The following is a 15,439-nucleotide window of genomic DNA, read 5'->3' as shown; positions in this document are numbered from 1 at the left end:
TCACCACCCCCTTTTGTACCGCGTAAAACATAAACACAACATTTCTCTCCAAAATGTCTGTAATCAACTCTCACACACCACCCACATTAAACATAAATTAATGGAAAACTGATTTTAAAACAATATGTCTAAGTCATCAGGGCAAGACTCTGCAGGGCAGAGCTGGTTCTAGCAGGGGGACCCTGAAAGGAGGGGGCCTGGGCACATGCCTTACAAAGTCTCTGATTTACAGGCATGCTATCAAGCTCAGTAGACTGAGAAGAACTAAGATCCCAGAAGAAAGACAGAAATGTTACAAGTCTGGTGAAAGCTTTGGGTGTTATGTGGTAGCCTATGACACCTTGCTTTATTTTAGTCAACAAAGGAGACTCATGATAGGTGCACAAAAATGTAGATTTACTATTTTTATCTTCCCCTTGACGATATTTTGGAGTCAATAATTTTATCACAATATTTGTATGAGGTGATATTTCAAACAAGATAATGTGATACGACATAGTCTGTCAGTTGGAGACACAAAGCATAAACAGGGGTGAAAGTGGGACTTTATTCTTAGTGTAGAGAAAAGGCCATGTGGAGTTGGCAACATGGTTTGTCTGCTGTTGGAGCCAAAGACTCGTGCAATTTTACTGTCGGGATTTACCAGTTGGTAAAATTGGGTTCAGAGTTCTTTAACTATATTCATATACTGGATATACTGTCAGGGGCGGCTACTGCCAAAATAAAGTGGTGGGGCAAATAATGATTTTAAAAAAACATTTACCTACTGCTTCCACTGCCGGCTGCCACGGTGTGTCTCTCTTCCTAGAAGACATCCAAGGGCCAGCACAGACTCCCTACCCAATCCAGATGCTGCTCTCATTCTATGAGAGCAGTGCCAGGATTGGTCTAAGCAGCCAGGTTAGGCGCTCACTAAATAACTGAGAGCATGTGCCATTTCTCCTCCTGGCTGTACAGTTCAGCTGGGTTGGAGAAATCTAAGTGTGCATTGCAGTTTGACCCTCCTAAGATGGCCGGCCAAACCGACATGCGCACGTATAGTGCTGCTGTCTGTCCATAGAGGGTATCCTCGCCCCGCCTTAGACTTTGCAGCATTGGCTGTCAGTGAAAAATAAAATGATAATACAATTGTTTTATCGTTTTATTTTTCATCTGCAAAGGGGGGTACGCTCATCCATTACAGAGGAGCTGCTGCTGTATACTGTCCTTCCAAATGTTGCTCGAAATTAATTCCAAATGACATATTGTTCACGTGATTACCATCTGTTTGTCCCTATCAAGTTATGTATGAAAATATATATGTCAATCTCAGAAACGTAGTGCATGAAGTGAACCACACAATGCTAGTCCATATTTAGTATTATGATGTCCTGCTAAATGTTATGTTGTATAACAGTGCTTGTTGCTTGTTGCAGTGAGAAGTACGTCTGTGTAGAAGTTTACAATGGGCCAGGTTTACTCAGCCGGGGCTGTAATTCAACTTCATTTGCTAAATTCGAACAGTTTATTCCTATTGTTGTTGCAGTAACTGTTGGCCTAGTCGCAGTGGCAGCCGTCATGCCTCGCGGATTGCGGGACGGGCACGGGGTGTCACGGGGGAGTTGACGTGGGAGGGAGAAGTCCCAAATGGGGGTAATAAAAACAAGCATTTACAATGCAATGGTTTTGCCTTTGTTAAAGTTAGAGCTATTGGCATTGCTCTTGACATTATTTTTATTTATGTTTTTTTAACATAAATAATGGCATTGTCATTTACAATGCCACTAGCTTTATCTCTCGCAAATGACACACACAAACACACACAGAGCCCCCCCCACACACACACCCACACAGATCCCCCCACACACACAGCCACACAGAGCCCCCCACACACACAGCCACACAGAGCCCCCCACACACACAGCCACACAGAGCCCTCCACACACACCCACACAGCACAAGCAGGCAACAGGGGCACATGGAGGCACAAGCAGGCAACAGGGGCACACGGAGGCACAAGCAGGCAACAGGGGCACACGGAGGCACAAGCAGGCAACAGGGGCACACGGAGGCACAAGCAGGCAACAAGGGCACACGGAGGCACAAGCAGGCAACAGGGGCACACGGAGGCACAAGCAGGCAACGGGGGCACACGGAGGCACAAGCAGGCAATAGGGGCACACGGAGGTTCAAGCAGGCAATAGGGGCACACGGAGGCACAAGCAGGCAACAGGCGCACACGGAGGCACAAGCAGGCAACAGGGGCACACGGAGGCACAAGCAGGCAACAGGGGCACGAAAACGGAGGCACAAGCAGGCAACAGGGGCACACGGAGGCACAAGCAGGCAACAGGGGCACACAGAGGCACAAGCAGGCAACAGGGGCACACAGAGGCACAAGCAGGCAACAGGGGCACACGGAGGCACAAGCAGGCAACAGGGGCACACGGAGGCACAAGCATGCAACAGGGGCACAAGCAGGCAACAGGGGCACGAAAACTGAGGCACAAGCAGGCGACAGGGGCACACGGAGGCACAAGCAGGCAACAGGGGCACACTGAGGCACAAGCAGGCAACAGGGGCACACGGAGGCACAAGCAGGCAACAGGGGCACACGGAGGCACAAGCAGGCAACAGGGTCATGAAAACAAGCACAAGCAGGCAAAAGGGTCACAAGCATGAATTGTAATTTAGACGGGCTGAAGTGGAGAACGGTCAGTTCGGGAAGTAGTGCGGCTGGTGCAGTGGTACCAGGCCGAAAGGTGAGAGGGGCTGTCTGCACCCCAGTTTGGACAGTTTCCACTACCTAACAGGGATTGGTGGGAGGGGGGCGTACTTCTTGCTTGCTTTAGGGCTGTTACTTCGGGGACGCAGTGCACGCTGCTGCCTGCTGCCGCCGGGACACGACAACAGGCAGGGAGAGGACAGGCTAGGAGAGAGCAGGGAGGGGACAGGCTGGGAGAGGGCAGGGAGGGGACAGTCTGGGAGAGGGCAGGCTGGGAGAGGGCAGGTTGGGAGAGGGCAGGTTGGGAGAGGGCAGGCTGGAAGTGGACAGGCTGGAAGTTTAAAGGCTGGGAAAGGACAGGCTGGGAAAGGACAGGCTGGAAGTGGACAGGCTGGGAGAGGACAGGCTGGGAGAGGACAGGCTGGGAAAGGGCAGGGACCATAAAATACATAGATATAAAATCATTTAAGATCCCCCGTCTTGTAACCATGTAACAGACAGACATAGAAAGTAAAAAAATATAAAACATTTATTAATCTTCATAGCGCCTCGAGAGGCTTCGCACCTCCTCCCCTACAAAAAGGGAACGAAAGATACTTATGTAAGGAGAGGATGTATGCAATGCAGCGCCTTGAAGCGAGACCGGGGACTCTGAGATGTCCCCAAGCGCTGCCTGCCGAGAATGGATCAGAAAAGGTGTAACCGCAATGCAGCGCCTGGAAGCGAAGACTTGAGGCTCGGAGCTCCCGCCACACCCACCCTCTGCATAGAAAGTGCCAAAGTTGGTATACACTTAATGCAGCGCCTTGAAGACAGACTCTGGCCTGTCAACGCGGTGGGGGCGGGGGGAGAGGGCTGGGGTTAAGGCTTCGGCGGAGGACGGCCAGGGAGCCGGGTTCAACGGGGTCACCTTGACTCTGACCTTGGACATGTCTGTAGACCCTGGTGCAGCGCCTTGAAGCGGACCATGGGCTTCAGAGTCGCCCACATCCACAGGACGACATGGAGGAGGGGGGGGGGGGGGGGGAGGGGTACGTGCAGCGCTTTGAAGCGTACCCCACAATCCACAAGAGTAATATCGGATGGGAAGGCAACACCGCGAGGACGTGGCCTAAGGACCAGAGCGGCTGACTGTGGCACTGAAGAAACAAGTTCGAGTCTCGCATCGTCTCAACATCCTGTGATCCTCGGCACACCACTATATCTCCTGTGCCTGAAATAGGATGTGACCGCGTGTGATGTCACCGCTGCTCATATAAAGCGCTCCAATACCTTCGGTCGAGATAGCCTATATAAAACTGAAAATATATAGCAAGCATTGGCAAAGCCAGGTCCCGCCTATGTAAGAGCTGTTGGCTTTGTCAATGTGTTGAAGCCTATTACACACCAGCCTGGCTGCGGTTCAGCATGGGAATGTAATTACCATATTGATTTGCACTTCACTCCGATCTGAGGCGGGCTGGGCTGTCGGGAGGGCGGTGTGACCTGCGGCAGGCAGCGTCGAGAGCCTGATTGCACGGCCTGAGAGCTGGAGGGATGCTGTGAATCAGCTAGAGCGGCAGATTGGAGAGGCACTTCTCCGGTCTCCCCGCGGGCGCCGCCATAGTGCTTGCCGTCTTCCTCTCCTTCTTCCCCGGGCTGCGGGGGGCGGGCACTTCCGGCCGGCCGCGCTAGGATTGGCCGGCCGGCCAGTCACGGGGCAGGAGAGACGCAGAAGTGCCGGCAATGCCGGACCAGACTCGGGGGCGTTCCCGGCGTCGCGTGACGTCGGCAAAAGGCAAAGAATGTCAGGAACGCCCCCGTGTCTGGTCCGGCATTGACGGACAGGCCCCTCGTCCAATGGCAAGGCTCCGTTTACGGAGCCAGCCAATCAATGACGAGGGCCGACCCAAAGCACCCTACAGTTCTCAACAGGATTTCGCCTGCGCGAAAAAGCTGCGCAGAGCGCAGCTTTCGCTAGGCAAAACCTAAAAAACTTACCTTGAGGCTGGGTCTAATGTCTCTGCTCCTGCTCTCCTGCGTCTGACTCCAGGAACAGGAAGCAGACAGCCAGGCTCCCTTCCCATAGCCAATCACAACACTGTAATGCTGCGTTGTGAGTGGTCTGAGCACCGTGACGGTGCGCTTAGCCGGGGGCAGGACATGTTCTCCAGGCAGGCTGTAATGCAGCCTGCTTGAAGAACGGGGAAAGTGCGCATGATTGGAGTGGGCGAACCACTTCTTCCCTGATCTGAGAGCAGAGCTGCCCCGCCCGGCCGCAAAGCAGCATGTTTCTACTTAAAAGCAGTGGGGCGACACTCCTCCGCCATGGCAGAGGAGCCGTCATTGCGTAGTCGTGCTGCCTTGGCACGGATGCTGTATAGCCGTAAGTTTCTGTTTTGCAAGACTGCCATTAATGCGCATCGTTCGTCGGATGGCCTTCACACCACAGTTTCACTCTGGTCAATAAATCTATGAGGTTGTTACACGCACTAGCATCTATACCTAATAGTCATTTGAAGGATTATAACTTGTGCGCTATTACCAAAGTTAAGAACTCCATGATGCTTCCTTAGTACATCTTAAAATGCTGAATTATTTGTCAAAATGCACAGCTTGTAATATTCCTCCAAGTCTGTTGCAATTGCAAATTCACTTTTTAGAGCTCAGTGGCTGCTTCTTTTCTAGTTGTTCAGTGACTAGATGAAAGCAACGATTTATTTCCCTTTTCCTCACACAAGGAAAGGAATGAGAACAGATCTTGGCTTTTATGGGTACCTGCGGAGCCTTTAATCCATAAAATGTAAACCTTGCAAGCTGAGCTTTAAACACTAAACATTTCTCGTGTTTTTGATGAGATATGTGAAATATTACATTTACATTTTCTATTCGGAGGTAAAATATTACTTGCCGCCCTACTAGCTTCCTCTTTCCTACCTCTTCAAGTGACACGCCCAGAGTACTGAAGCAATGTCTGTTCCTCTAAAGAAACCTACACATGGCATTTTACACATGGCAGGCATTTATTTATAATTTATTTATAAAGTTGGGATCAAAGTGCTCCCTTTGTTGAAAGAATCTTTGTTTAGATCATATACTTTGGGCCCTAATTATTAAAGTTTTGCACGGAAAAGACGCAAAATGTTGGGTCAGTGTACTTATCAATTTAAAGTTCCATTCGTGCAACGCTAATTTGCGCTTCATCGTACGGCCTTGCACCCAGGCATTCCATTCATCACAGTCACACCAACATTCCGTCACCATCTCTCACACTGGCTGAGCAGCTAGGAGGACCTAGGCTGATTCACATATGAATGTAAACCTTAGGATATAACAGCCTTCTTTGCCAGTGGGATAACAAAGACGGGACCCCCATTCAAAGGCAGTGAGGGGCCTCCCATGTCCATATTCACAGGCCTTGGGCTAAAAGGGTCCTGCCTGAAGGATGGTGCCCCCTCCCCCTGCACCGCTGGGGCTTGCGTTTACACACCTGTTCCTCGCAAACCGTAGGAAACTTCGCTTTATGTCTCTTCCTACCCTATACAACTAAATAAACACTATCTGATCACCCAGCTCAGCAATTTCCGAGCATCGAGGAACTAAGAGCCGTCAGCATTTTCATATCAGAAATCTGACGGTTCTGCACGGGCAGATGCCATTGGTTAAAAAATAGACCAGTTTAACGCCGCGGTTTATTTTCTTCAGACATGTTGTTTGGAAATGAACCATCAGGCACCTACAAGATGTTCCACAGATGAACATGTCTGATGGCACGTTGATTTACTTTTGTGATAGCGCTGGACACCGGCCTGATAACAATGCAGGCCGACTACCTGCTGAGAGTCAAGCTTGGGCAGCCTGTGAAAGGCAACTTTCAGTACCATGATCCTTTGCGCCAGCTCATGTACAATATGAAAGGATTTTTCACCATTGAGGTAAACGATTGCTGAGGGCATATTCTATGACCAGGGCCGGTCCTAGGATATGTGAGGCTCCGGGCAGAATAGGAACATGTAAGGCCCCTAAGCAGATATGACGTGGGATCGGATCGGGCCGGCTAAGAAAGATATTTTTTTTCCTTTAAATTAAAATTACCCCTGCCTACACAGTTAACAGCTAACAACCATTGACAAAACGCAGCAGCGGCCAACTCATGCCGGCCGCGACTGGGTTTGGTCAATAGTTGTTAGCAGTTTAAGCTAAATGAGTAACCACAATAAATGATTTTACTTTCACCTTGTTGTTTTGACCCATAAGTAGCTCCTTCACACACACTTGCATAGAATCACAACTGCAATGCAGGGCCATTGCTCTTTGTGCTCTGCAGAGAGGCCATATTTTGAATGGTCATGTAATCTGAACACCTTTTTCGACCCACAGATAGGCACAGTGTGAAAGTTGTACTGCCTGCAGCCTCAACTCCAAAGTGCTCAACTGTAGCCTGTTATAAACACCTTGAGGAGTCTCAGTACAAAGGGTGCATCACCCAAAAGTAATATGCTGTAAAATAAAATACACAAACCCACATGCTGGAAATAGCTAGCACTCTTGTGGAATGCAAGATTCAGTAAAGCAGGAGAAATATAAACAGAAACAAAACTACTGCCATGGATTACCCTAACAGCAGGACCACTGAAATTATGTGGCAGGAGAGGGTTACATTATGTGGCAGGGTGAGTAAAGTATGTGGCAAGGAAAGGCAAATTATGTGGCATAATAACCCAGCATATTTTGAAATAGTATTACTTCATTTTTTGCCATTTTTAAACTTGGTAACAATGTTCGGGCACTGGTTGCATGGTGAACAGCCTTTACGACGCGGCTGTTACACCGCTGTGCCATTACAACGCGGTCTTTTCAACGCAAGTCGTTACCACGACTTGCGCTGGAGGGCGCTGCAGGACAAGGAATTTTTTAATTTACTATCCAACACCTTCCCTACTGTACGTAGGCTGGTGTTGGAATAGTAAATTAAAAAATTCCTCAGTCCGCACCCCCTCCAACGCAAGTCGTGGTAACGACTTGCGTTGAAAAAAACGCGTTGTAACGGCACGTGTTGTAAAAGTACGCGTCGTAATGCCGTACATCCCTGGTTGCATCCCATTAGTAACAATTTAAACCCAAATTTAGTAGTAGGAAACTAAGTTTACTATTCCAGCTTTTCAAAGGGCCTTCCCACATGCGGCAAGACGTGTCGCTGCATTTTTAGTAACTTTTGAACTGTTTGAGCTAGAAAGCAATTTTGTTGTTAAAATCTGTAGATTATGCAGTCGCTGATGGATTATGTAGCAAATGCGTCAAATGCATAATTATGCAGAAATCGCCTCCATAGCACAATCGCATACTTCTAGTGGCCCTGCCTAACATGCAGCATCAGACTATGACAGAAAATTGGCCTCTGTACCAAAATAAAAGGGGCCCCCATTAGGGAGTTAGTTAGCTAGAAAAGTGCCCCATGTCTGCAAACTTGCGCAGTTTTCAACTTGTAAACACATGCTGTATACGTTTTTTGTAAGGTATGGAAGGACTGCACTGATTTGAGTTTGCTTAAGGCAACGTTTGCTTTATTATCGTAAAAATCAATAGTAAAAATTGGCTCACTTGACCATAAAGCAGGTCAACAACTAGCCAAAATAAACGGTCTACATACTGACCCGAGAGCAGGGCTTTAAGTGGGTTGAAAAAATCTATCATTGCCTCCAGATAAATATTACAACAAGTAAAATTTCACCTAGAACAAGCCAGTACTATCGGCTTTGTCAATGGTTATTAGTTGCATAAGATGATTAAGCAGCATCTACAGCTTCCTTGTATATATTATTGAAAATGCTCCAGTTCTGACATGATGAGGCTGTGAAAGAACTATAACCGTCTCACTGAAGTTGCATTAGAGGTAGCGAAGGGTGGCACTGCTGCAGAGTTAAGATTTGTTTTTTCCCTCTGAGGGTGAGGGCAAAAATCATCACCTATTTTTCAGAACTTTCATACATTGTGCAGACACTGGATCAGTGTTTTTGCAGGCAAAGTTAAGTACATGAATATAGGGCCCCTTTTCAATGTCCATTTTAATTTACTACTGGGTCTAAGACTTGAGTGACCCAGCAGATTTTAAACCCTGCTCCATCCACTTCTGCATGCGGATTCTGCACCTCTGTGGATTCTGCTCCACTGTGTGCACCTCTTGTCTCAATGCCGCGCACACACCTATCTGCTCCCCCCCACTGTATTCCATTTGTCTTGCCCCTTTTATTCGCCTCTGTGCTCCCTTTCCACTTGTCCTTGGTGAGCAGTTTCCTTTGTGATTCACCGCCTTCGCCACCCTATCCTTTGCTGTGCCTCTGCAGGATATTCTGTCTTTTATTCATACAGGGGCAGGGCCACTTCACAGGCAAGGGCCCTCAAATTACCTGTCTGATTGCTGCCATCAACATGCTGATGCAGCCATTAGGCCCACAGAGACGGGCCAGCAGGGGAGATTGACATAAAAAAGAAAAATATAAACTCTCAGGGGCCCCCTTGGGCTTCGGAACTTCTGATGTCTTTAAAGGTGCGAGACCCCATGGTTGCGAGCCGGCGCGGGGCCCTGGGCAGCTGCCCACGCTGCCCATGCCTAGCACCGGCCCTGTCTATGACCTGGTGTACAAGCAAGGTCATATTGTAGTCTTCTTTCAGAGGTTCGTAAATTGAGAACCATGCTGTGCCATAAGAAGGATTATGATTTTTATAGAAGTAAAAGAAGAGAGTCCAGTGGCGGCTCCTCGCTATTGGGGAGGAGCTTCACCCCTCTCCTTTTAAGCAGTGTAAATAAAGGAAACATAAAATGATAATAGCTTTGAATTATCATTTTATGTTTCCGTGTTGCTTTGCGGGCAGGCAGGGCTGCTGGGGTCTTGGAACATGGCAGGGGAAGAGTGGTTTGCCCACTCCTAAGTGCACATGACTGTATGGCCGGCCCTCTGGGACCGGCCAAACAGTCATGCACACTTTCCCTGTTCTCCATGCAGGCTGCATTATAGCCCACGTGGAGAACATGCCCAGGCCCCCATTCCCTGGCCGAACTTCGAACCACAACGCTCAGACCAATCCCAACTCTGCATTGCAGTGTTGTGATTGCTCAGGGAAGCCTGGGTGCTTACCAATCACAATGCTGCATTGCAGGGTTGTGATTGGTCAGAGGAGCCTGGCTGTGCTTCCTGTACCTGGAGTTCGACAGAAGAGAGCAGGAGCAGAGACGCAGGACCTGGCAGCAAGGTAAGGGTTTATTTTTTTCAAAAATATTTTTGCATTGCCCCCTTTTCCCCCTCCCCGTGCCTCCCCCCCCCCCAACAAGCCATGCCGGCCGCCACTGGAAAAGACAGCATATCAAAATAAAGGAACTTAGTGCTCTGATGGCCACACGGTGAGGCAAAAGTGAGGAAATTAGTGTACATAAACAGAGGAGGGTAGTCACTGGTATAAAAGTAGTTGAGCCTGAATGCATTATATTATACTCACAGGCCACGCTCAGCTGATTAAGAAGCCAGTAAAGCCTGGGTTTCGTATGGCAGTGTGTTGTGATTCATGCATGTTTTTCTGTGCTAACCTTGCATCTCAGAGGTTGACTTTTTGATTAGTATTGGAATTATACCATATAAGCCTTGTTAGGCCTTATAGCCTTTAGTGTTGTCTTCCCCCAAACGTTATGCCTTCTCCCACCCTGTGTGCTGAAGTTTGGTTTTGTTGGCTTTAGGAGTATGTGCACTTTACCACTGCTAATTAGGGCTAAAGTGCTTGTGTTCACTCCTTAAAACATGGTAGAATTAGCTTACACCCAACTGGTTCATGTGATTTACTTCTGAGTCTCTAGTAAAGTGGTACGACTGGTACCTGGGCCTTTAAATAATATGCTACTGCAGCACTTGTTGTGCCACCCATCGAAGTAGCCCTTAAAAAACATGTCTGAGGCCTGCCATTTCAGCCTGTTTGCAGTTTTAAACTGCCAATTTAACCTGTCAAAATAGATCATTTGCCAGGCCTAAACCTTCATTTTTTAATACATACAAGCGACCCCTATGGTATGCCTAAACAGCCCATTGGGAAGGATGCATCGTATTAAAAGAGTAGGACATGTGTTTTTAAGTTTTACATGCTCTGATAGTAAAAAACTCCCAAATTATTTTTTCACTACTGTTTCGCCCATTTAGTACGCCCAGATTTTTTGCTCTTTTGGATCAGCCAGTTATGGACTTTTTCTGCAGGTAAGTCGCACTACATATGTCTCACCCACGGTAATTACATGGCAAACAGACTGCGCATGTTTACAACCAGTATTTATTTTTAACCGTTCTTTTAAAATACAGATCACCAGGCAATTTTACAAAACGAATCAGCCAACGCGTTTCACTCCTTTTCCATGGAGTTTCTTCAGGGCTGAAAGCAAAATAGATAAAAGAAAGCTACCATAAGTTTCAAAAGTCGTGGTTTGATACAGATTTCCTGTTTCACAATCCATTTAAAAAAGTGGATGACATATGTCAACTACAGGCGCAACATTAGGTTTATCTTTGTGAAAGACTACTAAAAACCAGATACTAAGTATTATACAAGAATCAAATCGCCAAAAATCTAAAATTATTTAACACTTTTTACACATATTGTAAGTGCAATACACAACAAACATAATATGGTTCCCTACAATTCCTGTCACAGCATAGGCTTCCGCGGAAGGGGGGAAAAAAACAGTGTACGCAGAAACATACAAGCGAGTAGAAAAGTCCAGAACCAAATATTAGGACCCGCCGGCCCAACACATCAAATTCGATTATTATAATGATTTTATGTAATTTTACACCATGATTCTCAATTTTAGTGCTATGTTTTTCACTTCTAGCACTCTATTATTTGTTTCAAATCAGTACATTTTATATTTGCTAAAGGATAACAGTTCCATACATCGTGCATTTTTCAACAATTCACTTTTTCTATTCATTAAGGATTTCTCATTTGAGAAAAATGATGAGGGAACGTGATCCTAAACCTCATTTTGGATTTATATGTTTGAGAGAGAGAGAAGAATGCAGAAAATATATAAACGGGGAGAATAAACATAACCTGAAACATAGCATTCATTAGGAGGGATTATACTAATTTGTCTAATGCAAGGGAAAGACATTATATGTTATCATGCAATTATGGCATACAAAAGTCCTCACGAGATTCGTTGGGTTCTAAGGACCCACATTGATCCTAGTCCTGTTGATCAGTTTATACACTCATTGTTTCAATTATAATTCTTACCAATTGTGTATTTTCTTTAAATACAAATATTTGGAACACTCTAATTGTTATTCTCGTATGATGTCCCTTTTTCTCTCTTGTCCGTTTAACAGTTCTCATGTGAGTCTAAATAAGAGAAGAGAATATTAGACTATCCCTCCAGATGTTCTTACAGCATTTCCTGAATTGTTTGCATTAATTTCCTATGCATACCTGTCGTGCGGGGAGATGTAAACTTCCCCACAGGCGTTTCACATTTCCATTGTCTAGCAATTGTTAGTACCCCGGAAGTTCAATCTCTTCCTCGTCTTTATGTGGTAATTTTAGTCATGATAAACCTAAATAAACAAGAGACCAACAATATCAATTATGTAGTCTCAAAATGGTTCTTACTATCTGAACAGAAAAACGTTTATTTAATATGTGGGTTGTAGCCCAGCATATCATATATTGAACAGATAGTGCAAAGAACATGTCTCACTCCCTTTCCCATAAGGTATCTTCAGGGGCAACTGTCAATAAGTGAAACAAACAATATATGTGCTCCACAATATATCTACACGGCCCACTGCCATATTAAGTCTTTTCTCATAATCTATAATGATCTACGATGTTCATTTGAAAAGTGCGCGGTCAGCCCAAAGATTGTGGGTTTGAAAAACAGAGTATAGAAAGTCAGTAGGGTCAAATAAACTTGACAATATGTCTACACGACCCCCTGTCCTGTTCGAAATCAAAAAGTGCTTTTTATATTTTAAAATCGTTCTACGTTGTTCATATAGAATAACTCTCTTAACCCAGAAACTGTGAGTTTACATTGCTGGATAAGAGCGATTCCTAGATAAGACCAAAATGTATAGGGCATTCACGTAAAGGCGAAAAGCATTACTAAACACACAAGTTATATATGTTAGCGCTGATTCCCCACTATACACAAGTCTAAGTCCCATACTCGATAATAAGCCCCCGGAATAGCCCCGAGCAGTAGTTCTGGTCGGCTCCTCACCTGCATCGGACAGAAGTTATCGTATCACAGTATTGGCGTGGATGGTCCCAGTTTGTAGCCGCCATATCAAAGCACTTCTTATATTCTAGTTTAGTGCGCGCTAATTAGGTTGTAACACTCCCCACCGGGAGCCAGTCAATAAGCAACGTACAACATTAAATGTAGCGTCAGTCGCCATATTGGAATAGACAAAAGGTCGCGTAAAGGGTGTATACAATTGCAAGGGATGTATTGTTAGATTGTATATATAGAACTAGATTTTAGATTTTAATTTTAATTTTAATTTTAATCAATTCGCTACCCTTGTAAATTCCGTTGTCTCACTCCATAACGTATCCGTAGTTGTATCCTTAGCCGTATGCACATCACGTGGTCAACCCTCGAACAAGTCTACTAGTAAGCGCCATCTTTGAATGGTTTTCCCACTATAGTGAGAGAAAGAAAACCCTAATATTTGTAATATTTACAGATTATAGGCACGTTTACTTATCATTATCAATAGTCTCCCAGCGTATTACTCCCATAAATTTCCTCGCACTATAGCATATAAAGTTCCAAATAATAATATGCCTTGGCGAAAATAGGGTGATATATTCATTGTCTAGTACTCGTTCGTATTAACACTTGATTTCGCGATCAGCTGTGAGTCTCACATTAAATTTCATAATGTATATCGTTTAGATGGAGAAAGCACGATTATGATAACCCAAACCGGCCATCACGAAGACATCACCTTCGTTTTAAATATACACAGGGGTGTGTATTATATCTGCTACATTTTCTACAATTTCATCCAGATTATTTTTAAGTTGTTATTCAGTGTATCAGTTTTGAATGCCATAGTGCTTAGATAATCTGGCCCTTTAAGGGTTTGGCAGTAGGAGATTGTGTTGAGTGGGGGGGGGGGGGGAGGTGAGATTAGAAGAAGGGGACTTAACACCAAAATTGGACATGCAAGTTTTACAAAAACAAAAGTGGAAAAGGTTGGTTTATAAAAAAGGTATCAAGCAGAACCATAGTATATTGCATATGTAAGAGTTAGTCTCGTATGAAAAAAACATCTATTCCTGTTTACAAATTCGCACACATTATATTCCTCCTACCATATGGTTTTCCACTGACATATTATACATCATCTCAGATTATATTAAGAAGTGGTGCATTTCATCATCTAAGTTCATCCCATACTTAATACATTGTAATTTACAAATCCATTTTGCCTCCCGCTGTCTTAGCAACAGCTCACGGTTCCCCCCTCTTGTGAGCTGTTGTATTTGTTCTAATGCATGGAACCAAAATTCTGGTTTACCCCCATGTTTAACCCAGAAATGTTGTGAGTGAGCATATTTTACGTCCCTATTCAAAATAGCTCTCCTGTGTTCTTGGATTCTTGTCCTCAAATTGCGTTTGGGCTGCCTACGTAGATTAAGCTGCATGTACAGCCCAAAACGTATATCACATAAGTAGTAGCACAATTTATAAAGGATAGGATGTCATATTTCCGTGAGCCATTATATGCAAACTGCTTGATCTTATCACGTCCATATTCACAAATATTGCAGTCCCTGCATATAAAGAAACCCCTTGGTTTCTCCGCCAACCAGTTAATTCCACTGTCCTTAATGGGCTTTAAATAACTGGGACATAATTCATTGCGTAGAGTCCTGCCTCTACGATAGGTTACAGAGGGTTTGGTCATTATATGTGATTGCAATCCCGGGACCTCCTTCAGGAGGTGCCAGTTATTTTTCAAAATTTTAAAGATGTTACTATTATGTCTGGTATATTTTGTTATGAATCTAACGTTTGTGTTTGTTGTTTTCCTCTTTTTCCGCGAATTTGTTGTTAGGATATCATTTCTGTGGCTCTTGCGTGTTTTCCCCTCCGCCTTACAGATCACTTCCTTATTATATCCTCTGGCCTCAAATCTATTTTTCAAAGTTTGTAAATTCATGTCAAATTACTCTTCCTCACTGCAGTTTCGTTTCAGGCGCACCATTTCACCAAATGGTATGTTATTGATCGTAGAACTAGCATGGGCACTGCTTGCATGCAGAACCGAATTGCATGCAGTATCCTTACGAAAAATCGTGCTTTGGACCTTGTTGTTTTTGATATAGAATTTATGGTCTAAGAAATTGATACTCTCCCTACTGTACTCAATTGTCATTTTCACCTTCATGTGATTCCTGTTTAGGTACTCAGAGTATTCCAAAAGATCATTTTCGGATCCAGACCAGAGACAGATAATATCGTCTATATACCTCCCCCAGAACACGGTGTTATTTGTCCAGGGGGAGGCATTCTGGTTCCATGCATGTACCCTCTCAAATTGTCCCATGAAGAGACAGGCATACGACGGTGCAAATTTTGTTCCCATCGCCGTCCCCCTCTTTTGATGGTACCAGACATTTTCAAATAGGAAATAATTCCTGGTTAGGACTAGTTCCATCATTTCTAGAACCATCTGATTTCTGTTTAGTAAGTCGGCCCCT

General features: G+C 45.1%; 1 protein-coding gene across 1 annotated transcript in view; it reads left to right on the top strand.

The window, feature by feature from the left end:
• STK24 (serine/threonine kinase 24) overlaps window positions 1–15,439 on the top strand; it is a 587,809-nt gene that overhangs the window by 261,251 nt on the left and 311,119 nt on the right. The gene's annotated exons all lie outside the window — the stretch shown is intronic.

This window comes from Lissotriton helveticus, chromosome 8 (assembly GCF_964261635.1).
Source record: "Lissotriton helveticus chromosome 8, aLisHel1.1, whole genome shotgun sequence".
NCBI classification, from domain to species: domain Eukaryota; kingdom Metazoa; phylum Chordata; class Amphibia; order Caudata; family Salamandridae; genus Lissotriton; species Lissotriton helveticus.
The sequence above is the reverse complement of the archived record's forward strand: the minus strand, read 5'-3'. Positions and strand labels throughout refer to the sequence as shown.